At 40.0% G+C, this 25,254-nt stretch overlaps 1 protein-coding gene across 2 annotated transcripts in view; it reads left to right on the forward strand.

Annotated features, from left to right (window-relative positions):
- The first annotated feature begins 202 nt into the window (after positions 1-202).
- Positions 203-25,254, forward strand: part of LOC111867545 (alpha-1A adrenergic receptor) — a 183,164-nt gene continuing 158,112 nt past the window's right edge. For both annotated transcript variants that reach the window (XM_023857523.2, XM_023857524.2), the window contains exon 1: positions 203-309. The gene's annotated coding sequence lies outside the window, so the exon portion shown is untranslated. The remainder of the gene's footprint in view (positions 310-25,254) is intronic.

A 25,254-nucleotide genomic window follows, 5' to 3' on the forward strand; every position in this document is an offset into this window, starting at 1 on the left:
GAAACATAAAATAATTCGGAAGAGCCTCGATTTGCCTTTGGATGGAAATATTTTTTGCATTTACGCATTTTTTAATACGATTAAAATTTGGCTTGGAGTGACGTGCGCAAGAGCTGGGGTGGGGGGTGGGGGGTTGTTGTGGACGAGGCTTGGCGGAGGATGCCGAATAGATCGGGCTCTGCTGAAGCGACCTCATCGCCCTCATACGCTTCCTCCCTCTCGTCTAGAAGTGGATGACAGATGTGTTTCGCCCTGGGGGTGAAATGAGATCGTAAGTTTATTCCACAGTCAGGACGGGTTTGAACGTAGGTAAGTTTTTTAAGTTTCTTAAGAAGCTTAAGTTAAATATTACTTGATCTGAAAAGTAACATTGCTTAATGTTTTTTGTCATCCGCGAAAGATTTGTCTCGTCTTCTATTATCCACTTTTTACTATGAAAAACGGAGCGCTGAGACCAAAAGCCAATTGTTTTGAATTTCTCCACGTTCCTCGGGAACATTTTTCATTTTATGCATTCTACTTATTCCTTTGTTTTTATTATTGAAAGTTTTCTCCTGCATTTGTTTAGTTTTAGTCACGCCCTAACTAACAACAAAATCTTGCATGTTCCTTTGAAAAACCCATAGTTGAAGGGCCTCTAGGTTTGTTGATAAACGCAGGCGGATATAGCGTTTCAGATTTTGTCAGATCTGTACCTGGAAACACAGAGCTTTATTTCTTATTTATATTTTTGGTTCCTCATATGAAATACAGGTACAGTTGTGAATCTAAAATGTGTTAAGAAAGAACGACTTGGGAGATAAAGCCATAGAGGGGAAGATTGTATTAAAGTGTATCAAGAACTCTTTAATTCGTCAGGCCAAGAATTAATTAATAAACCGACTTCAATGAAAGTGATAATTAGTTAACTAACAATTTCTCAATCCTTCAAGTCACGTGGTAGGGTTATTCCGGATTCTCTAAAAAGGAGATGATGAATTGGAGTGATTCGAAATACAGAAATAATAATTTATTCAGGCATCTTCTGGGATTACGAGCCATATATTTTGAAATTCGGCATGTTTATGGTCCATGTTATAGTTTTATATTTTATTGAGACTCCTCCGCGTTGAGCATTTTTATATACATCTGATTAAATTTAATATTTTCTCTTACTGTCTATATTTGATTTCATTGTGGTATGCTCACGGTACGCTGAGAGCAGGTAAGTCGGAAATTCCGTCTATTTCAACATTTTTTGACATTGTTATCGTGTAGAAGAATAAAAAAAAAAAGCACGGATTTGAAATCGACTTCTTTTCGCATTCTTCACTAGTAAGTAAATTTTGTCTGTCCGTCTAACGTATGTAATCAACGTAACTGCTTTACGGATTTCTATGAAATTTGGTGCTGTCATTCTGCAATGGAAGTATGCTAAGGGAATGCGATTTTTCTTCATGTTGCCCCAACATAACCCCTGCTTCATTCTGTACATGATTTTCAAATCAAATGTTACCGCTTTAAAAAGGGCTTTTACAAAAGAAAAATGAAACACAACATATAGATCTGTTGCGGTCTAAATCTTCTATTTAAATATATTTAGGTTGCTGAATATTTAGCTCACTAAAAAGCAAAAGAAGTCTGGCCCTGTGTAGTGACATGTGTGAATATCTTTGGGAACACAGAGATACTGGGTTTTCGGACTTTGTCCAACGCCCGGATTCCAAATAACTAAGAAGAAACGCAACGTTTCGGGAACTGGATCCAGTGATTGAGGCTAGCAATTTCTAAGGAACCCAACAGAGTAGGCGTCTTCCCTCACCTGAGGACGGAAACAGATCCCGTTTCCGAAACGTTGTGTTTTTTCTAAGTTATTTAGAATCCGGACGATGGACAAAGTCCGAAAACCCTGTATCTCTGCGTGTTATACACCAACGTCAGAACCCTACAGTATCTATCTTTGGGAACACTTCGTTATATCCTAAAAAGTAAAAGTAAATTTGAATAAATATGCATCAAGATCATTGAGGTATGCCAAACAGGAGGAATTTATTATAGAATGACTTGACAACACCGTCCAGTGTGACTCATTATATGTTTATATAGTGCCTTTAAATGTTTCGGTCAGTTGTGATCATCTTCAGAAGACAATAACAACATACTAAGGAAGTACTATTGCATGCATTTAGTATATAAACTTACAGTTTTGTATAAAGATTTTTAATTAACCTGAAATGTGCTTAAATTAAAATAAATTATTAATGTTCTTAATATTAAATATCTTGAGCCGCTGAGGTTTGTGTCTCCGTGCTTCTTCTGTGAAAACGGATGGGGTATTATTTGCCGTCTTCTGATTTTCGTGAAGCGTTGTTTTCCCCCCTTTTTATATGATTAGTTAAGGGCCTGTGTTATTGTTGTTGTTGTCGTCTCTCTTTTCGTACCGTAATGAGGCGGATGTTCTTCTGAGTGTAGAGTGTCTACATCGACGTAATTCAACTGGTGCCTCTGCATATGTCTCGGTCTCTGTGGCACTGTATGCCTGTTCCTATCTTCGCGTCTTCCTTCACTGTGACCCATTTGTGTATTCATATTCCCCATGTTATTCATTAGTATAAGGGGGAATAATATTGGGACGGGTCTTACTGAAATAGGCTGCAGAGATGGGAAATTAATATCCGGGGTAACTAAGTTGGCACAGCGACTAGCCACCGCCTTGACGGCCGGGGTTTGATACACGACGGGAGCAAGAGTTTTTCTCTTCTCCGTAACATCCAGACCTTCTCTGGAGCCCGCCCAGACTCCTATCGAATTTCTGCTGGAGGTACTTTCCCCTGAGGTCAAGCGGCCCGGCTTCCGATCAGTGCAGAAGTCAATAATGATGGAGCTACACCTCCACTCCCCCATACTCGGCATGGTGCTTAGCAAACTAAAACCGGAGACAATTTTGCTATTTGCTTTAGATTAACCCTCTCTTCTATGTACCAATTTTAGGACTTTCAATAGTCTCCCTCTCCAGTAGTCTTTGTGGCGTGCCATATTTTGTAAACCGCCGACTTAACGGAGCTGTTTCCACGCAGCCACCAGCCAATGGTTCACCAAGACGCTCCACTAACGCTGGTGGAAAATGAGCCTTAGGATTTTATGAAGTTGAATGTGCCAACTCTTCATGTACAAATACTAACCGGGTCGGTGTGTGTAATACAGCTTTACGTGTTTACACGCGTGCTGTGGGTAGTCTATATCTCGCGGCGACTGGCTTGTGAGCTTCGATACTGTCGATCAGTCTGAACCACAAGCTCGCAGAAAACCCGCCCCAGTGCCACTTTGTCCACCACAGATCCCACTCGACCAGACCCGGGATCGAACCCGGGCCGCCGCGGTGGAAAGCCAGCGACTAACCGCTTGAGCTATGGCGCGGTCCAGGCACGAGACTAAGTTGGACATTTGTAACACACCTGGATGTCATTATGTGCACTAGTCACTGCGGGTTTCCGTGATATAGCGAAATATCTTCTTTATATGTCGGAAATCTTGAATAAAGTGTCATTACGTGCTTATAAACTGCGTATTACTTTCCACAAGCATGTTTAATAAACTTAATAAAATTCTGTCACCTGGAATATAACATCATGTAGTCCGTTGAAAGTGACAAGCAATAATCCAATATGAAGCGTGTAGCAAGTAGAGCCTTCTTGCTTGCCACACTCTTCAACTCTGAAGATGGATGCTACTTATTTGCTCGAAACATAGGTCGATTTTCATCAGTCTACATGGTACTGAATTCCTGGAGAGACAGGTCTCCATAACCACGGCTGTGAGAGCTTCAAGGGTTGGGTTTTCTGCAGCTCGGTCAGCCATGCACTGGCTTCACACCGCTCAGGATAGAGCCTACGTCCACGTGCCAGCATGAGAGCGTGGCGCAAGAATGGGATATGGAACAGTTTTTGTTTCAGAATTTAACAATATATCTGGATAGTCATTGCAACATTGTTCCTCGTTCATATATTGGTTCTCTTAATTATTCGAAAGCCCTGACCAGGAAGCACATTGTCACATCCTTGGTGTTTTAAGTCTGCGGCGTTTCTTCTCTCACCTGGAACCTGGCTGGTTACAGAATAGGGAAATTGGTTTTGTGTATAAGGCACACGGGATACCGGGTCGCCATACTGACTGGCTATGGACTTGGAAGGCTCCGGTTCGATTTCAAGCGGAAGCAGATGCTTTTTATGTTGAATTTGAGGTTATGATTGCTGTGACTTTGAAGAGTACAGTCTTCGGGGTTGTAAGGCAGTGTAGTTGCGACAGATTCCGACCGTTCGGAGGGATATACCTGCTACATCGTCAGGGAGGAAGTGGAAGATAAGCAAAAAGAAAAAAAAGTTGAAGCAGGCGTAAGCTGAACTCAGTTTCTCATCTGCTTCTTGGAAAAATTTAATAGAACTGCCCCCAACTTTGTTTCAATGTCGTAGTTTACTTTAAATAAATTATTTATGAATGATGTCAGTGAGAATTTTGAAGTTTTCTCAGATTCGCATTTGTTCCTTTTGATAGTAACTCAAGCTGCACTGCTTTCACTGGCAAGTTTATTTCTAAAATAAGGTTTCACATAACTCACCGTAGAAGAGAGGCGCCCACAAACATATGTTAATAACACTGTTAAGAACGTCACGGTATATTTTTCCAAGTACAAGGTAATGTTCCAGGCTTTAGTCAATTCATTTTCAGATTTAACTTTTGTTTTGAGGGAACAATAGTTAAAGCTTAAGTTAAATTCCTTCATCATGCTTGCTTAGTTACCAAACTTTTCACACTAAATCCAATTAATTTCATTCTAAAGTAAGTTAAGTCAATCCAGTCAAACATTTCGTGTTTCAGGTTTTCCAATTTTACAGCATCAGGATGTACTTCAAAATTTCATTGTTTCCTCAAGATGCTTCAAGTCTAACAATCTTGAAGGAGAACTTTCTTGCACTCTGCTAATGATAGGGCATTCAATCAAAGAGAATAAGCTTAGAGTACTGCCATTGAAGTTACTTTGGTATATTCTGAACTTCTCAAATGCTGTAATGGCATTGAACATAACATCTGCTGGCGTCCATAATCCACGCAGTTAGACATTCGCTTCATTTAAGCGAGTTGGCAGGACAACGAAGGTTATTACACAGGAGTGATATTACTTATCGTATAACCGTGGATGGCCTTACATTTTTCTTTCGTAAGGTGTTTTATTTCATCCACAAACTAGACTAATCTGTGAAGCACATACCCACAGCTGTGCCAACCAACACAGCTGTACACGAACAGAACATCAGACACAGAAACTTTCATTAGGCATGTCCCTTCCACGTTCGTCAGACTGTTATATATATATATATATATTGCTAGTGGGGTGGGACTAAGTCCCTTGGACTGCGGCCACTTCTGGCCTATTGTACCAGCCCCAGATGATAGGTGAGGGTGATTGTGGAGCAATTGGTGGAATGAACATTGGCAGGGAAACTGAAATACTCGGAGAAAACCTGCCCCAGCGCCACTTTGTTCACCACAAATCCCACTTGACCAGACACCGGGATCGAACCCGTGCCGCCGCAGTGGGAAGCCAGCGACTAACCGCTTTGAGTTATGGCGCGGCATTTCAGACTGTACTATTCATAGAATGATTGGACTACACCGTCCAGTGTGACTCAAAAATATATTTATATATATGTCTTTACATGCTTAGGTCAATTAATGACTATCTTCAGAAGTCAAATAACAACTCTTGAGGAAAATAACTATTACATAATTCATCAAGTTCAAAGTTGTCCAAAATTTTATATATGAAGATTTTAAATTAAGCTAAAATGTAGTGAGTTAAAATGTTAATATTTTAACTTATCACTTAAGAAATTAAATTATATTTAAAAGTTTTAGAACAGAGATCACAAAGTTGTTGTTCTTCAGTTGCATCAATCTTCTTTTTCCAACCCCACGCCCTTGCTAAATTTCCTGTCGCTGAAATCGCTTGTTTTCGAATGATAACAATAACATACACGGGAACACTGGAGACAACCGAAAACAGGTTGGGAGGTGGGATCGCTCCTTGCATTAAGTCTGTGATGCAGGTGTGCCCAGATGCCTGCTTTTCACGTGACCCTGCATATTAGTTCTGACGTATCCACATGTCTGCTACGTCATTAGAAATTTAGCCATTTCTTTTAGTGGAAATATTGCTTCGAAACAAAATTTCACGTGCCCATCAATTATTTTGTGTGTCACTGGTTTGTAATCGCTCTCCTAGCTATCATCATCATCATCATCATCATCATCAGTAATCTGGCAGACGACAGGTCCACAGTCTCTTTCAAAACAATTCCTCCACTGCGATCCAGAGCTTTCTCCTTCAAATGACAGTATCCTCTTCTGTCCCCAAGGTCATCCAGCATCTTCTTACGTCTTCTTCCTCGTCTTCTTGTCACTTCTGTCTGCCCCTCTATCTTTCCTTCAATAACTTCTTTTAGAAGGCAGTCTCTGCCTTTCCCCTAGCTATGTGGTAATTAATTTAAATCAGAAATATATATGTATTTTTATTGAACAAAACTGTACCCTACATAAGTAAAGTTACTTTACTAAAGTAACTTTACGGGTTTTATTGTTACGGTATAATGTTATGCGGTATCTGGACCACAAGCAGTGTACTCGTAATTTGGAGATCTACACTTCCTCACATCCCTCAGTTTATTTACGTAATCATACAATTTAAATGTCAAAGCTTAGTTTACATGAGTCATGATCCTTGCAGTAAAATGTTCACATTAACTGCAAATTGCATTGCGAATATATTCATGCCCCCTTGCGTGCTACGTGCATTCTCCAGCAAATAGATCTGTCTATCGCAGACCACTCAAATTTATTTTAAATATTTATTATATTTTTGAATGACCACTAATGTGACCAATCCGCTTGCTTACAGACAAAATGGTAATCTATTTTATTAAGTGTTCGGTTGCGATAATTTAATGCAATGTAAATTATGTAAAATATAGGCACTATTGCCGGTCACGGTAGCCGAGCGATCTAAGGCAAGCACGGTCTTCGCTCGCTCGGAAGCCGGGATCATGGGTTCGAATCCCACTCAAGGCATGGATATTCAGTGTTTGTGTACAGGTAGAGGCCTTTTGACGAACTGATCACCCGCCCAAGGGGTCCTACCGAATGTCTTAAGTTCTAATAAACCGAAGTGAAACGAAGAGTTTCATGGAGGTAGTCCAAGGTCCAAATTGGGGCTGTAGCGACAAAGGAAAAAAGCAAAAGGCACTGTTGGCCTTGATGTAGGCAATCTGCTTGGATGTAGAAGTGTTGAATGACGCAGTGCATTGTAGTAAATTCAGCAACAAACTAAAGTAAACATGAGGTGTGTTCTGCAATTCATGCACGAAATTTGCTGTCAGCCGATGGCTCAACCTCCGTCAAAGCCGGAATGGAGGTCAATTTAATGAGTGAATGGGGACACGTTGAAATAGGTTCGAGGTCAGTATTCTCGTGGAGTGAACTGTTGCGCATGTTTTGCGTAGGTTCTGCTTTGCTGCGAGCGTTTGACTGCTGCGGTTTCGGGAATCGTCTCGCGTGCGAAACTAGTCACGTGATGTTGTCTGTTATTCCAGTGGCTGAGCCTCAAATGCTGCCACTTAACAGTGTAACTGCCCAAATACAAGGGAACATGCAAAGAGGAACAACATTCAAATAGTATAACCGGTTTAAGATGAAGGGAAACAGAAGTTCAGGTTACGGAAAACACGTAAATTAATGAAATCGCAATCCAAGTGCAACCACGAAATAAAGAACAGATTTTGAACATCAAACGATATTGATTTTCTGTAGTTTAAATCAGTCTCTGCGGAGAAATAACAGAATAATTCTTTACAGTACATGACTGTCTCTTTCAGATCCTGAAGTACTTAGCATCCATATTCACCCCTTCTTCTCTTCACACTCCCAATGAAACACTGTGTTATATCTTGCTGTTAGGCATAGACCAAAACACAGACTACCAGAGTATATCAACTTATCATTGAATCATACCAGAAGTAGTAAATAATAAGAAATGAGAGATAATACCTCGGATAATATAACCTCTCTCTCCTTAATACCTGAGGTAGGAGTAATTTACTCTACATATTTTTTCACAGAGGCACACGGTAGTTTAGTTGGTCGAGGAACTATGCTACAAGCCGGAAGGTCGCTCGGTTTAAGTCCCGATGAGGTAATTGGATTTTTTTTTCAATTGACCTAAGCCTTCCAGCCGCACTATGGCTCTGGGGTCGACTCATCCTCTAACAGAAATGAGTACCAGGAATATTCTTGTAGATAAGGGCGGAGGGCGGGTAAGGTTGACAACCTCACTGCCATCTATGAGCCTATTGTCTAGAAAATATGGGAACCACAACATCTCACAACCTTATATACCTCCACGGCCTATTACAAGGATACCTTTATTTTTTTACTGTTACTTTTTACGTATTTTGTCACATTATTTTCAAGTTTCGAATCGTCTGAAAAGAGAGATGAACGAAAATGCATTGTATTTTTTTCGTCATAGATATAAAAGGAATAATGAGGCAGAAATTTTATACCTGAACTGAATAAGCCTATTGAGATTGAACGTCTGTTTGCCAAAAGAGGGTAAACACAAAAGATACTCATAAAATTTGAGGTTTTCACGGCGGTGACTATGAAGAATACCGCTTCCGGGATGTGGCGCGGTTTAGATCTTGTGTGAACCGACGTTTCGGAGGAATATATCGCTTCTATCTTCAGGATGGAAAATGTCCGCGAGCGAGGAAACAGCGCGAGCAGGTGGCTGCAGACATTTTGGTGGTCCAGTCACTAAGTGATTTTACGGGATTGATTAGTGGGGTTCATTCCGTGGCAGAGGCAATTTCGTCGCTGCCAACCCCACACCCAGTGGCTACCAGAGGATTTCAGACCAGTGATAAAACGCCCGTAGTGCGATGCTAATGCTCACTTCCGTCTGTGGGCGGTTCGGAAAACTACACACCTCATTGGCTTCTAATTCTAGCTGCTCCTCCCTCACGAAATTAGATTGTTGTTTTCTGTTTCAACCAACTGGTCCAAAGAATAGATAGTCCGTGGGTTGTCTGGAATGGTAATTGAAAGCAAACCTAATTTCTAATTTTTTTGCAGTTTGGTCTAACCAACCAAATTCATGGAGCAGAGTTCATCTTGAATGGGTACAGAAAACAAAGAAACGGACCGAAAACTGCAAGTACATGCTCCTACATTTTTTTCCTTGGCACTACAGCCCCAGTGGGCCTAGGCCTACCTCCATGAACTTTTCCGTTCACTTCGGTTTTTCTAGATCTTACACATTCGGTAGGACTCCTTGGGCGGTTGATCAGCTCATCGCAAGGCCTCTAACTGTACACAAACACAGAAAAACGCACACACATAAACTAAACATTCATGCCTTGTGTGGGATCCGAACCCACGATCCCGGCTACCAAGCGAGCGAAGACAGTACATGCCTTACACCGCTCGGCTACCGTGACCGGCGCTCCTACACTTCACTGATGAGGAAAACTTGCTCCATTGTAGTGATCTTACCCCTGTATAGCATTGTTACTTTCATTGCAGGCATCTTCTATTCAAGTTAGAACCTACCCTTAGTTGAAATCTAATTCTATTCGCGTTAACATTCGGTGAAGAACATTTCAATTTATTTCCTTCGCTTAATTTACATTCAAGATCTGCATGTTTGCAGTGTACTCGACAAAATACGTGTAAACTTGAAATTATAGAAGAAGCAAGTTTTCTGTGAGTGGCACAAACTTAGATCTGTTTACAATCTAACTTGCATTCTTCACAAAACAAATTTCGCAGCTCTGAAACATTAATAGTCAATGTGAAACAAAAGTATCACTTAATGAGCTGAAATTAGTTTCTACAAATTTAACAAGAGATGAAATTTGTTTGGTCAGCAGTGATATTAAATTTACTGTTCCATTAGTGTGTGCGACTGTTTTGGTTAAACTCTTTCTGCCATAAAATTTGCTATGTGCCTTTGTTGTTATTGCATACAGCGCGTTTTCATAGTAGGCATTTTAATCTTAATATCTGTCTGTCGCACCTACCTAGCTAAATATTTCAATCGGTAATGATTATAAACTTATGGTCGGGAGATTTCCGGTTCTAATTTCAACCGGGTCAGCTTCACAGCCTGGCCGCTTAATTCTTTAACACCGATAAATTTTCCCTTACTTTTCTATTTATGTTGCCTTGATGACAAACGGAGCAGGCTATGCAGCGTTAAGGCTAATAACATATGGAGATACTATATTCTAATCTCGGCTAGATTACTGTTTATTCTGAGTGAGATATTTCGTGGTTTCCTTCGGTCTGTTCGTGGCTTTCTTTAAAACTTTTCGTCGATAAATAACCCCTTAGATTTCAACAACGCTGTTAAATAAAAAGCCAATCAATCTACTCGGAAAGGAATTCAATTGAACTTTTTCTCCAGTATCATCATTCAGAATGTAATAGGCTGAATTTTACGTACTAGTTATATATTTTGACTTACTGATATTCATTTCGGAATATACAATCCGAATCAGTTATTCAGTAGATTAATTAAATTTAAAGGAATAAGTAATTTAAATATATATTCTTTCAAAATGCAGCGGAGTTAAACAAAATGTTCTGGGAATAACCAATCTCCTACTTTCCTTCGAAAAGTACGGACCGCATAGGAAACGACGCGTCCAACAATTATTTTATTGTAGTGTATGTATTTATTGTCAAAGTTAAGGTTTTTCGAGCCGTTGCTTAGTAACGTAACGAGAGGACGGTTATATTACAGACAAACAGACTGATGGGAGAGATTTATGAAGTGCGCCGTTGTGATGGGCTCAGTTGTCATGATATACATATCAAGTTTCATAAAGATTGGTTCAGACATTCAAAAGTTGAAGTGGAGCGACAACGAGGAATCTGAAATGGGCCTATATTCACAAATAAGTTAACAACGAATTTGAATTTGGGGAATGTATGCTACCAGTCACTTCAGAATATTTGTCTTCCTGTAAAAATATAAAAGCCAGAATATATTACAATTTTACCTGTCTTTCACATGGTGTAAAATTAGTATAGTATTCTGAGGAAGGAAAGAGGTTGAGGGTTTTCTGAACACAAAGTACTGAGGAGAGTACTGAACCTCGGAGAGCGGAAGTGACGAGAGTCAGAGATGGTTACAAAATCAGATTTATAATTTATACTCTTGACCAGAAACAATTAGGGGGAAGAGATTGGCGGGACATACAACACCCATATGTAGGGTAAATACATACAAATATTGAAGAGATCGCATGAATATTTAAATGGAGATGAAAGGTTAACCTTAAAACTTTAACTTTAAGAAAATAGGTTGTTACGTTCTGGACAGGATTCATCTGGCTCAGGGTATAACCAATAACTGGATATTTTTGAAGGAATTTATGAAGGTTTTATTTCAGAAAATATCTTCAACAGTTTCTCAGTATGAACTCTGTTCCACTGAGTGAGCTGGAGTTGAAGCAATGATTTCATTTTTTTTTTCATGTTGGCCAACTCATGAAACTTCACTTAAAACTCGTTGTTGTTTTTCCTTACTGAGGCGTGAGCACGAAAGTAAATAAATTAGAACCCATGGGGCAGAATAAGATGTGTGCAATAAATGAAGCTGTTATGGAAACTGTAGATCCAGAATTTCTATGTGCAGAGCGACTTACCTGCAGCTCTCATGTTGGTGACAACCTTTGCCATTAGCGGTAAATATTTCTCCCCGTTCTGAATTTCATCAACAGCATAATTAAGCTTCTTTCATCGTCACCCCTTGCATGGGTGCTGTGAGTAATATCATTAATGCATAAAAGCACAGAAAGAACACGGTTCGCTGACACACAACAAAATGGAGGTATAAAAGAAAGTGCACGTACTTTACAAGGATTCTTAAGCATTTAACCACCGAGTTTCTTCTAAATAATATATAACAATTAAATTCGTACTTCACAGGAAACACATTACGTCACCGCTACAAAGACCAACCAGTTACTGCTGCTTAGGGGAATAATAGTTGTTTATTGTGAGAACCGTACGAAACACACAAATTCACTTTATGGGCAGAATGCAAAGTGTAAGTATATTAAAGCAGATGCACTGAACTTCGAAGCTTCAATATTAATGCTCGATGCAAAAGAGTGGTCAGTTTCTTTCAGCAGCCTCTATACACCCTGGAACATAGCCGTTATAGACAAGATTCCCTGCGTCTGCTGGGAATTGAATTCCAGTATTCCTGCCCATAGCTACTCAACATTATTTGTTATACTATCCCAGTTCACTATAAAACACTTGAAACATATTATAATTCCAATTCTCCCATACAAAATTTCAGAATAAATAAATAATTAAATAAAAACATATACAAAATAGATGTATACTGTAACAGATTTCATCAACGCTTGGCCACGCAACAGCTCTGTAAACACGGCCCAACCCGCAACAATAGAGGAAGCTGTGTTTTCTGTAGATCGACCGACGCGCGTATAGACTGGTTGGATAGCGTTCACGTGATATATGTCTACTGTAGGTCTATGTCCGTTCCGCGGCTCTGTAAGTAGGAGTTCAGGAGTCTTCAGAACAGTTACGAGTGCGCAGTAGCGGCAGAAGCACTCAAACAAAAGGATATCTGTAAGCTGGAGGAATACAGCAAACAGCAAGCTTCAGGAGTACAGAAGACTACAAGAAGTCAGCGTGTGACGTCATAACATGAGATATGAAGACTTTGTGTGTGCTATAGTGCAGTAGTATTGGGAGTGCATAATTTAGGGAGACTTTGTATAGTTCGTGTGTTATACTGAAATCCGAGAAGATTAGTGGAGATAATCTGAAGGGATTAGTATATAGTGCTTTGTAGTGTGAAAATCGGTAACAGTGTTATCCTTATGTGTAGTTACGACCTGTAAGTATCCAATAAATCCAATTACCCATCCAAACCCGCCTCTCAGTCAATGTGACACGTGACACTATCTATGTAAATATGGAGTTAGAGGCATTGATATGTTGCTGGGTAGAAACACAGACATACAAACCAAATAAATAGGTATGTATGTATGTAGGTGATAATGTATGTGAGTAAATAAATAAATAAATTAAAACTTCTGATAGTCACCGTCCGGTATTATTTTATATTTATTATATTCCGGTCAGAAGACACGGCGAGGCTAGGATAAGATCATACTATTTTCTGGCCTTAATCCTAGAGGTATTATGAGTGGCATTTAAAATTTCCGGAGCATCTGCTGTCATACTGAAGCCTTTTTTGTTTTCCTTAGTTCTTAATTAAAATACTATAATACTACGTTAATATAAGTCATAACTGTTTAATCTATAGTTATTTCCGCCATGAAGAAATTTTCATTTTATTCCAAGTAGACGGTTATAAATCCGTTGACAGGATACGACTAGTGAATACTGAGAACTCTATTGCGTGTGCAACGATGAACTGTAAAGCGTGTAAAATAGCGACAGCGCTGTATTGCGTGTAGTCTAGAATTGTGAATGTATAAGGCGTCAATAAATCCCATCATCAGATACAGAACCCGTGTATAAGTCACGCGCAAACCCCTACACGTGACAATAAATTTTAACGTTATAATTTCACACTCGTGTGTGCGTAGGTGTCTTTCCCTTTACATTTTAAGATCAAAATTTTGTATGCTTTTTGTGTTGTAATTAGAAATAACTATTAACAGGTTGACTACGAAATAGGTAGACAGATGGAACCTAAGGATTTACAGACGTAAATTTGTAAAGTAATGACGGCGCTAAATTAACATAGTAACAAAAGAGGGACCTGGAACAAGAAAACATGACAAACGTCGGAAGGATTCAACTGAAGGAACATATATTCTATAGAATTAATTTCAAATTTGGTCTTATCACGTTCTCTCCCCTGTCTCATGCAACATCAACTCACACCTCCCCTTCTACTGTGGCCTAAATTTCAATTTTGGTGACGTGACACCTCCACCAAGATATCTTTTCCCTCTGCATAACGTCCATACCAACTCTGAGGCTCACCCAGCCTCCTATATAATGGGTACCGGGGGCAAAGCGGCAGGAACTTGAAGCTGACCACTCACATCCATCTAGTGCTAAGATCAAGAATGATTGAACTGTACCTGCATTCCCCCTAATACTTTCAAATCTCATGCTTAATTAATTAAACAAAGGGACAGCTTTATTTTTGCTTTTACACCTCAGGTCAGCAGTAAGCGAATACGTAGGATGAAAGAAGCCAACCCCCCAGGTAATATCAATTATTGAGAATATTGGTTATAAATTCATAAATGTATAATTTGTAGTCTGTTCGTAGATTAGTTATCGATGCTGTCAGTAACAAGACTATACAGCGCAGAGTGACTGGATGACAGTGAATAATTAATTGGAAAGAATGCGAAAGGAAGAGGTTTTAACCTAATTTAAGGTACAATCCGGGACTACGAAAGCAACGGAAAAGCCAGTCAGAATAGTGGATATCCCGGCTGGAATTCGAACCGGAACCTCCTGAACACAAATCAGAGCTGTTACTGCTTGAGCCATCTTGGTCTCTCGCATTACTGCGAACCTTGACAGATGCTGGCATGACGCTTCCCTCATCCGTTGGTATAATAATTGCGCCTTCATTGTGAGAAGCTCTTTGGTGTGAGAATTCCTTACACCTGCTGTTAAACCAACATTTTCGTATACCAACTGTTAACTGCAGTAATACATTTGCTCCAGAAGTTATCAGAACAGAGTCGAAGTCACGTGAAGGACTTAGGGGGCTGCCTACTACGTATATTGCTCCTCATAACAACTCTCTCTTCTGTATTTATGCTTTCGTAATTTTGCATAACATAAATTTTACAGGCCTGTACTAATTGGCAGAAAGACAAGAGCTTTATCATGAACTAACACAGAGAGCTACAAAATTATGTCCCTATTAAACTGTTAGAACATTAATTATACTTTGATCACTTGTCTCTTAGTTCCAGTTAATTTAATTTTCGAAAATTTCTGGATGTAATAAGTCTGTCGTGAATAACTCTTGAAGGCCCGATTTGAAAAAGAGAAGTTACTGCCCTGTTGACGCGAACAAAGAGCGTCTGCCACCGCAACACTGGCCACCCTTGACATCTGCCAGCGCAGCAACAAACTGAATAAATTTAACTTTTTGCGGACATTTATATTCGTTGTCACAAAGTGCCGTGTCATAACTTGGACTGCAAGAGATTCGTTCTTTTGTGTTGCATTTAGATTGACTGTGTTATAAGAACATGTAGATGCTGTAGTTAGGTTTACTTGGTCGTTAGTTCGAATCATTCCCGCGAACTTTGATGTTCTTAATCACCGGAAGACCTGCTTCTCCCCTGATGCAAATATTCACGATATATATATTCAGCCAGTAGATAATTATGTATGTTCTTTCTGTTATGTATAACTCAGATTGTAGTGTACTAAGTTTCCGATGCTGCTATTTTCTCGATTCTTGTATTTAAATTGAATAGTTCCCCAAACCTCTTTCCCATATTTATATCCGAGTTTTCCAAACTATAAATGACCTTTTTGTAGTAAATCCAAAGGGGAAAGCCACTCACTTATGAATAGATGGGAAGATAATATTAAAGTGGAACTTAAAATATTTTATTATATAGACCAATTCGTTTCATTCTGGTCCGTCACAGTAACAATATTGTATTGATATCCTTCTGAAGAGGGTCTATAAGACGAAACATGTTAAGGATAAAATATTAAAAAGGAGAAAAACTCCACCAATCACACTGGACAGAATTAACCTTTCGTATATAGACCGATCTGCACTGGTTCAGAAGAGACGGAATGGCTCAGTCTGTATAGTGACTGGCTAAGGGCTAGACGACCGAGGGATCGGAGTTCGAGTCTTGTGAAGATTTTCTCTTCTCTAAGTCTTCTAGACCGGCTCTGGGGTCCACCCAGCCTCATATCCAATGGGTACCGGGGACCCTTTCCCTGGGGTTAAAGAAGTCTGGGCATAAAGCTGACAACTCACCTTCAGCTAGTGCCGAGGTCAAGAAAATGTGGATCTATACATCCACTCCCGCATACTCCTTCATGGCGTAGTGCTTAATTAGTTAAACACAGGGACATCTTTGCCGTACACAGGATCCAGTGACGCGCTGAAAAAGGTAATTAATATTAAGATTCCATAGAATGCGGGGTTTCTCGACTATCTGGGCTGCTGTTAAGTTCTCAGACGAGACTGTACTCCGTGCACTTACTTTCTAATAGAACGGTACAAAGACCTCGACGGTTGAGTGCTCGACGATCTGGCAACTTCTACAGTCGGTTTTCACATTTTGTAAATTGCTGTTACGTAGCTAATGAATAAAAGGCCGTACCTCATAGAGTCTATAGAACTCATTTCCCGGCTCTACTCCATTGTGCTACACGAATGTTGGGGTGATGTCCTGAAACAGAAGGATATAGACATCCTCCTCAGTATATTCTCTCTCGTTCAGCTTATTGTACGTAATAAACGCGCCTTTAAACGGCGACGCCCAGTAATTTAAGTAGGTACAGCATCGTTAATTAATTTATGTAATTGTAACATATTGAAATGCTTCTCAATTATATTTTATAGCTGTGAATTATTGATTTTGTACATCTGATTTCCAAAATTTCGCAGAATTTTAATAAAGTCGTATGGATCCAATAATTTATTACATGTGTAACCAAGAAACCTAGCGTAATGATAAAGATCTAAGATATTGTCACGTTTTGCGTGACTAATAATAATGGGCTCTGGATTAGATGATTGGATTTATTGCCGCCTTATTTACAATTATAATCAAATATAACAGCTTACAATCAATGACTGCATAGACTCGCTCCATTTCTTGCTGGACTACAAGTGTCTTCTCTTCTACTGTGACTGACTTTGTTCTGATTTACGAATCGGTCACTTCTTCAGTTTCTGTTGTCCGGTGGCTAACACTCGCTGGGCTCCGACCTGTGGTAGATAAATTCTTAAAATCCAATTATGAACAAAATCTGACCAACCGTTCAGGGACTAGGGAGGCCACATGTGTACATACATACATATTGATAGACATAAAAAGGGAATTCCAGAAAACACTTTTCCTTATTCAGGGCTGCTAAAAAGTGTAAATTATTCAATATACCCCGACCGACATTAGAGCTATTACAGTATTTTCTCACATACTTTTGCATTCCTGAGAAGTGAAAATGGCATCTCTGAACTGAATTTTAACATAGTTATTCAATATATTCTCACTTGCTTAATGAAGTTTACGCTACTTTCTCTTAAAAATAAATATCTAATCTAATTATTTATGACGTCTATCTAACATTTATCTGAAACAGAATTCTGTAATAATTAACAATCAGTCCGAAAACTCACACCGTTTTTACATGTGATTTTACGTCTATTGTCATGTGTTATGGTTGTAACCACTTCTGATACCGAAATGTCACGTGTCCGGTGTTCCGTGACTAGTAATAACAGGTTCAGCTTTGGATTATTGGATTTATTAACATCGTCTTGTACAATCACTCTTAATTGAAATCAATTACAATAGCTCACAATCAATCTACTGCCCAGAACTCGCTCAAGTCTCGTTCTCCTTTCTCAGCTCTCTTACAGCTTCTGAACTCAAATACTGAACTGAACTGAATTGAACTGACTGATGGTCAAAGTCACATTGCGACTGACGAGCAGTCAGTCAGTCAGTCAGCCAGTCAGCCAGTCAGCCAGTCAGCCAGTCAGTCAGTCTTCATGTCGAGCCCCATTTTGATCTCTTGACAATATTTATTACTGTTTGACAGTTAGGGTCTTGTTTTTGTGGGGCGCTCTCTCTGACGAGAGGGCGGGTCTGTATTTTGTACTTGCTGCTGGCCCTTGCCAGTGCAGTCTTTCTCGGGTCCGAGCCCTTTGGGACTCGCGACCATATTTTAGACTTCCCTTTTTGTCGCCTCCTACGACTCGCAGGGTCACGGTGGAGATATTCAACGCCGCCCCCACACGAGTTTGACTGGTCTTTCTCACGTGTTCTCCCTTTATAATTTCGGGAAGAACCGAATAGAGATCATCACCTCCAACAGTTTCTCTATCATTATGTGTTTATCCGTTGCTGTGGAAAAGTGTTTAGCGAGCCGTTGCCTAGCAATGGACGTATCTGCGGTGTTTCTCTGACTGCATACATTCGGCGTTCAGGCGTCATGTCACATTATATACTTCTTTCTTGAATAAGTTATTTAGGAATTCAGCTTTCTTTGGAGTATTTGAAGTTATGTTAGTAGAAATTCCTTTTCTAATGCTCTCGAGTGGAACACACAGGGTTGCTGTAGGATTGCGACAAGGAAATGATGTATTTTCGTGGACCCTCAGTATTAATAAAGCGAAATCTTTGCCATGTTACGTCACATGCAAACCCTGCTGTGTCAACACAACGTTTCCCTTTCGCGTGACAGAGCACTTGTGGAGAGGGAGAACAGCGAAGGAAGATGTAGTTTCTGTCTCTTGTGTGTGCAGAAAAGTTTGCAGAACTTTGTGGCCCTTATTCAAGCATCGAAAGTTCGCAGGAGCTCCTCACTGCAATTCCACAGCCTACAAGGCACAATCGCCAATTTGCGCGTAGATAATACGCTAACATGGTTCCATTCCTGAGGATTCGTTTAAGAAAAGACTTTTTACATCATTTTGAAGTAATATTATGCGGAGGCCTTCCGAGAAGTCGCTAGTTTCTTCACGGCTTAAGGAATTCTACATCTTTAAATTTAACCGATATTTCATAATCGTGTTTACAACAGTCGGCCAATGATGCTTACCATAATTCACACAAATTCAAACCAGCATTACATATTCCACAATTTTAAGTTATTTTTAAATATTATTCTCCATCCTCGCTTAATTTTTCAAGCAGTACCTCACTTTCTTACCATTCCTATAAAATATTCGTAGGTTTGACGCTGATCAATCCTAGTTCCTTTCAATTGAATAATTATATATGCCCGGGAACTTTCTTTATAATTTATTATCGGTAATTTTAAATTTAAAATCTTATGTTTTGATATTACTGGAACTTTATTGTGATCTACAATATCATATTCAATTGCCTGGGACGTACAATACGGTGTTTATGTTGAAGTTTCTAGATTCTGGCAGGGCCAAGAAGTCCGGTGTTCTGACACGACCAGTCATTAAAGTAGCTTGGGTACAGGAAATCAGATACTCCTACAAAAGGGACATGTAAAAACTCGTTATAATTGCCTCAGATTGGGGACCACTCCAAGGGCCTTTATGACTTAGTTGCCTCTTTCAGACTCCCATGCAGGAAATGACATGGCATATGTCAGTCCGTACCGTGGAGAACTCGATTCTTTTAATCCCAAGCGTGGGAATGTACAAGCCATTTTCCAAGCTTCCCAGTCTTTCTTCCTATTATGACCCTTGCGCGCTCAGAAACCTAGTTTACAGTTCAAATAGGAATTCGTACTTGTAAACATAACAATAAGTTAAACAGTGTGGTTCGGAGAACGATAGGTGAATCAACATAAAGCTGGATCAGCCCCCAGTATACCGCTTAATTCGTCATCGCTACCCTGAGTCTCATGCTAACCGACCCAGCCATTTTCCCGTACCTATACCAATCTTCTTTAGTTCGATCTGTGAGGACAACTTGCAGTGGCCATCACACGCCATCCGGAGGTAGAAGCAGGTGCAGCGGGGATAGCGCCATTCTGACCGAGCGGTGTTCAGATATAGGTTTTACCAGTTCCGTGCCAGATACGAGCCCCACTTAGCGGCCTCCGTAGTCTAGGGCTAACATTCCCACCTCAAGGTACGCGGGTTCAAACCCGGCGGGGGTCGCGGAATTTTTAAGGGCGGAAAAATTCGGGGAACAAGTCCTCCGGGAGAGACTTTAAGCCGTGGGTCCCGTGTCGTAGATTTACGGCACGTTAAAGATCCTCATGTCTCTAGGAGACCTCTGAGCAAAATTAGGAAAGTTTCCCGCCCAAGTAGTTTCCAATGCTTCTGGTAGATGGGGGAAGTATCGAGGTACCGAGGGCCGATCTCGTTGGCTGAACGGGGCTGATAGCACGCACCTATACCGGTAGGGTATGGCGACAGTAGAAATTAAGGGGGACGCACAATGGACCAATAACTGGTCTAAGTGCATNAGGCCGAGTGAGGCAGCCATAAAAGCAGCAGGAAAAATGATGATTTTACTGAGCAGCAACGGAATTTGTATTGTCACATGTATTAGTGACTGTAGACGGGGTTTGGATTAGTGAATACATTTATTGACCACTCACAGGCCGTAACTACAAATAACTACAAAACTATTGTTGATTTCCACGCTACAAATCACTCCACACTAAACCTTCTCAGTCTGTTTCCACTAGTCTTTGCTTGGTAACAGCGCTCAGCAATGCAAATTCCTCTGCAGTGTTTCCACTAGACGTTTCCTGATAACGAATCTTAGAAATAGAGATTCTTGGCCGCACCATAGTCGCTGGCTTCCCACTGCGGCGGCCCGGGTTTGATCCCGGGTCTGGTCAAGTTGGATTTGTGGTGGACGAAGTGCCTCTGGGACAGGTTTTCTCCGAGTACTTCGGTTTCCTCTGCCAGTCTTCATTCCACAAAATTCTCCATCATCATAATCACCCGGGGCAGGCTACAATAGGCCAATCAGTGGCCGCCGTGCCGAATGGATCCAGTTGTACTCCACCCCCCACTAAGCGAATGGAGATTCTTCAGCTTCCGTCGTTCGCTGGTTAATACTCCACAGCTGAACTCTCAACTGCTTGTAGCGTCGATCGTTTTCAAGATAACTCCTCGGCATCGACCCCACGAAAAACACTGTATTCTATTAAGGATGAGTTTTTAAAGTTCCGTTGCCTAGCAATCAAAATTGTCCAGACTCGCATAAAAACTCTTCTTGTAATACCTGTTCTTTTGTTGCATGCCTGTATTATGGGCGTTGCATAGCAATGGGTCTACCCTATTGTTGGGTGCGTATTTGTTGCGGGCTTCTTTACCGAGACGTTCCCTAACAGTGGGTCTACATGTCACATTATTAAACATATTCGTATGTACAGTCTTGATCCTGTCTGGATAAATAAATCAGTGTTCACATAAAATAATCAAACGAAATTCTTTTAATGTTTGCATTTCCATTTATAATATGTTAAAAATCCACTACTAGGCAAAGGCGCGACAAACGCCTTCCCGTTTAAGCGCATGAAAACAGTACAGGACTGTTAGGTAGCAGCCAGTGCGCCAATGAACTGACTGGGTAGCGATCACGTGGGAGCCCCAAAAGAGTTTCAAAAATAGAGGCTGTTTTCTATGTGGTCCGCGCCACGCATCCTGACACATGACACGTGTTTTCTGTAGATGCGTGCCGCGTCTGTATAAGAAAGCCAGTTTTAATGCACAACAGAGTGAAGAGCGTGGGAATACAACGGGATACAACGGAGAATACAACAGTAGTCGAGTCGCGTCTTCGGAATTGGTAGCCACAGAAATAGCAAGAGAGGAATTGGGCTGTGACAAGAAAACTTCACGTGTCATTTGAAGTTACAGTGAGTTTGTGGTAAATCCGTTGCCATGATACGACTAGTGATGACGAAGAATCCTAGTGCGTGTGCAACGAAGAGCCGGAAAGTGTGTAGAATAGCGATAGAGCTGTAATGCCTGTAGTTCCGAACTGTGTAAAGCATAAATATCAATAAATCCAGTCATCCAATCCAGCGTTATTATTCATCATAGAACCCCGGGCAGGTGACAATACTACATCAATATATGGTCGACATGTTACATAATATTGAACAAAAACAATATTTAAACCCTTTAATCGATATTATTTTACTACCGCATTTAAACTTGTATCCACTCTGTCCCTTTCTGCAGTCAGTAATGCCTGTTTTCCTTTTATTTCAATTTCATTCTTTTCAGGGCCTAAATGACAGGTCCCATAAACCTTTAAATGTTACCTTTTATTGTTCCACAACTTTGTAAATACCCCAGTAATTCTGATAATGAATTTGACCTCTAGATCGGTCTCTAATCCGATATACGCATTAATTGTATCCTTATTGTCTTGTGGGTATACGTGTATGTGAGTAGTTTGATTTCCATGCAGGCTTTTGAAACTGTAGCTCTTCTGAATCCAGAATCACAGTCAAAGGAACATAAATATTTTCCTGGGTGTAGTAACGTAACACAGTGGCTTCACTGCCAGGAATTCAGTGTGTTCTATAACCTCCTATACACAGATGTGTAGAAATCTCTGCTCAGTTGTAGTAGTTGACCAGGTAGTGGTCAGTATCACAATCTGCTGTCCTGAATGATCGGACATCAAGTATACTTGAGTGCCGTCTCCTGTCTATCAAAATATGGTCTATTTGATTGTGTATCTTTCCATCAGGAGATGTCCAAGTAAATTTATGGATGTTACGATGTGGGAACATTGTACTTTTGACAGTAAGTTTCTTTGATGTGGCAAAGTTTACAACTCTAACTCCATTATCATTACTTTTTAATCATAAATATCATAAGGTTTACCACTTATTTTAATATTAAAATACTCATCTTGACTACACAATGCATAGATCGTACATCAGATTGTCAATGCACTCAGGAATTCTTTCTGGAAAATTTGTAACGATGGTATATCAATACAGCTATTGACTTTTTGAACACTAAGCATCATTATTTTCTTTTATTTAAAAACCGTTTCGGGGTTCGGACTCTGTTTCCATCCTTAGATGAAAGCCTACTCAACTTGGCTTTTACTTGAGGACAGAGACAGAGTCTAGTCTCCGAAAAGGTTTTTAAACAAAAAGCAGAGCAGTGAGTAACGTACGAAACTAAAAAAGTACGGCGATTCTTTGACTGAACAGAACTAACATGTTGGTCTATAAAATGAAGGCCATTTTTGTTGCAAGTTGTGTATTAAATTTTTTAATTTTGTATATATAAATTTCCGACTTAAAATGGTATGTTATCACCATGTGCAATATAACTAATGAAACGGAAGTTGAGTTTTGGCAACAATGACTTCGTTACTAAACTTTATTAAAATCAGTATGTTGGTTTAACAGTTATTTACGTCAAGCAAAGTAACCCTGTCGGGGAAGTCACTTTATTTTTTTGTAATGTTATTACGATCTGTTAGAACAGGAAGAGGGTTCCCTGTATGCCAAATCTACATGCGCTGATCGTTTCTGAAGCCCGGGGAGACAAGGGGAAATGTAACTCGAAGGATCTCTATTCCATTTTGTCCTTTGGGTGATGTGGAATTGCGCACAAAGATTTATCGTGTTTGATAAAGGAATGTAGGTAAGAACGTTAGCCCCTTAAACACTGAAAAAGCTGATTCCAGTGGCTTACATTCCAGCTATGGCCGGTTCGAATTTGACTAATACGTTATTACTTTATTTTTTATTGTTTTTCCACATTTAGTTCATGTGCCTGAGTAGGACCATGGCCTCTTCTCATTCAGTCCTTCCTCCCATATCATGCGTCATACGTATTGTGACATGTTGAGCTCTGAATGACGCCCCTCCCCCCTCACCCTCCGCCTTCCGTGATGCGCCGAGCGAAGCCGAAGCGAGCCGATGTTAGCCGAGTCCTAGCATCCTGGTCGCTAGGCAACGCAAGTCAACGCGGTGACGTCACCGAGGGATATCGCGGTTACTAGGCAGCCGTCAACAACTCCGGACAGCGTGGCTAGCAACAAGGCACCAGACGACGACTGTCCGATCGAGGCTACATAAGGAGCAGCGAAGGCTATTCACAGTCAGTTGTACTGAGTCAGTCAGCGAGTCCAGGAGCTACCTACGAGTCAGTCCTCGAGCTACGTTAGTTCCGAGTTAGCCAGCAACCAGTCAGTTGTATTGTGGCATTTGGAGTGTACTATTTGTGATACTGCAGATAGCAGTAATCGTAAATCTGTAATTTGGGTGATTGTATGAGCGAATGTGAAATAAAATTCGCTATATCAAATACGGCGTGAAGTTATTTGTCGCGATATACGCCCGATACGCGACAGTATAAAGAACTGACACAGTGTTGTTAAGTATCCTAAGAACCAATATAAAATTATTTCATAATAAGGTAACAGTTTACAGATTTTCTGTCAGAAAATGTGACCATCTGTATAAAATTCAATTCAATTCATGTTTATTTACGTGCAAACTTAGCAGCACAGAGGCCAATTACAAAGCTAGCACGAATAGAGAAATACACAAAGTAATTAAAAAAACAAAATACAAAAATTGCAGTCTGTATTAATTACACAGTTAGCATGAATAATAATAATAATAATAATAATAATAATAATAATAATAATAATAATAATAATAAATCTACGCCTTTTTATAACCATCAAAACGCGACGATATATCTACTCATTTCTTCCAGCTAAAGTCATAATTATATCTGAGTGTAGTAAATCATATTCTTTTATATTCTTCCTTTTGGTTCCAGTCCAGGAGATATGATAATATTATGACTATAACAGGAACGTTTTATGTCCCTTGATTTTCGCCTGCAGTTTCTTAATTAGAGTACACGCGTTGTATGCCTGTCGAAGAAGATGCCGATCATGCTAGGCGTTTTCATTTTCAATACCGTATTTACGCATGTATAGGCCGCACATTTTTTGCCAAAAATTCAAGAGGAAAACTGGGGTGCGGCTTATATTCGAAATATTCGAAATCACACTTCATTTAAAAAAACTATATTCATAATTAGTAATACGGGGTGTTCTACTCCTGAAATAATATTCCAAGAAAATTATTTTTTCTATAATTTCTGTCTGAAAATTGTGCTGCGGCCTATACACGCACGCGGCCTATACATGCGTAAATTCGGTATTTGAAGTAAGTGAGCTGCTCGTTTTAACCTAGTCTTTCATTGTAAGGTAACGGACATAAGTTAGATTCAATGCATGTATAAAGTGAGCTAAGGAGAAAGTCTGTAATATAGAGAGATTCAGTAATAGCATAGGGAGAACTTTATCAAGAGACACTGTAGAATATTTCCCTTCATGAAACGCCATTAGATTATGAAGTCTCAGATGGCCTAAATTATGCTATTTAAGCAACTCAGACTGAACTTAACTTTCTGGACTGAAAGGTGTAAGGATTTTATGTTACACTGAATGCGGTTCAAAGTATGAACACATTGGAATT

The sequence above is a fragment of the Cryptotermes secundus genome, unplaced genomic scaffold (genome assembly GCF_002891405.2).
Source record: "Cryptotermes secundus unplaced genomic scaffold, Csec_1.0 scaffold1979, whole genome shotgun sequence".
Lineage (NCBI taxonomy): Eukaryota > Metazoa > Arthropoda > Insecta > Blattodea > Kalotermitidae > Cryptotermes > Cryptotermes secundus.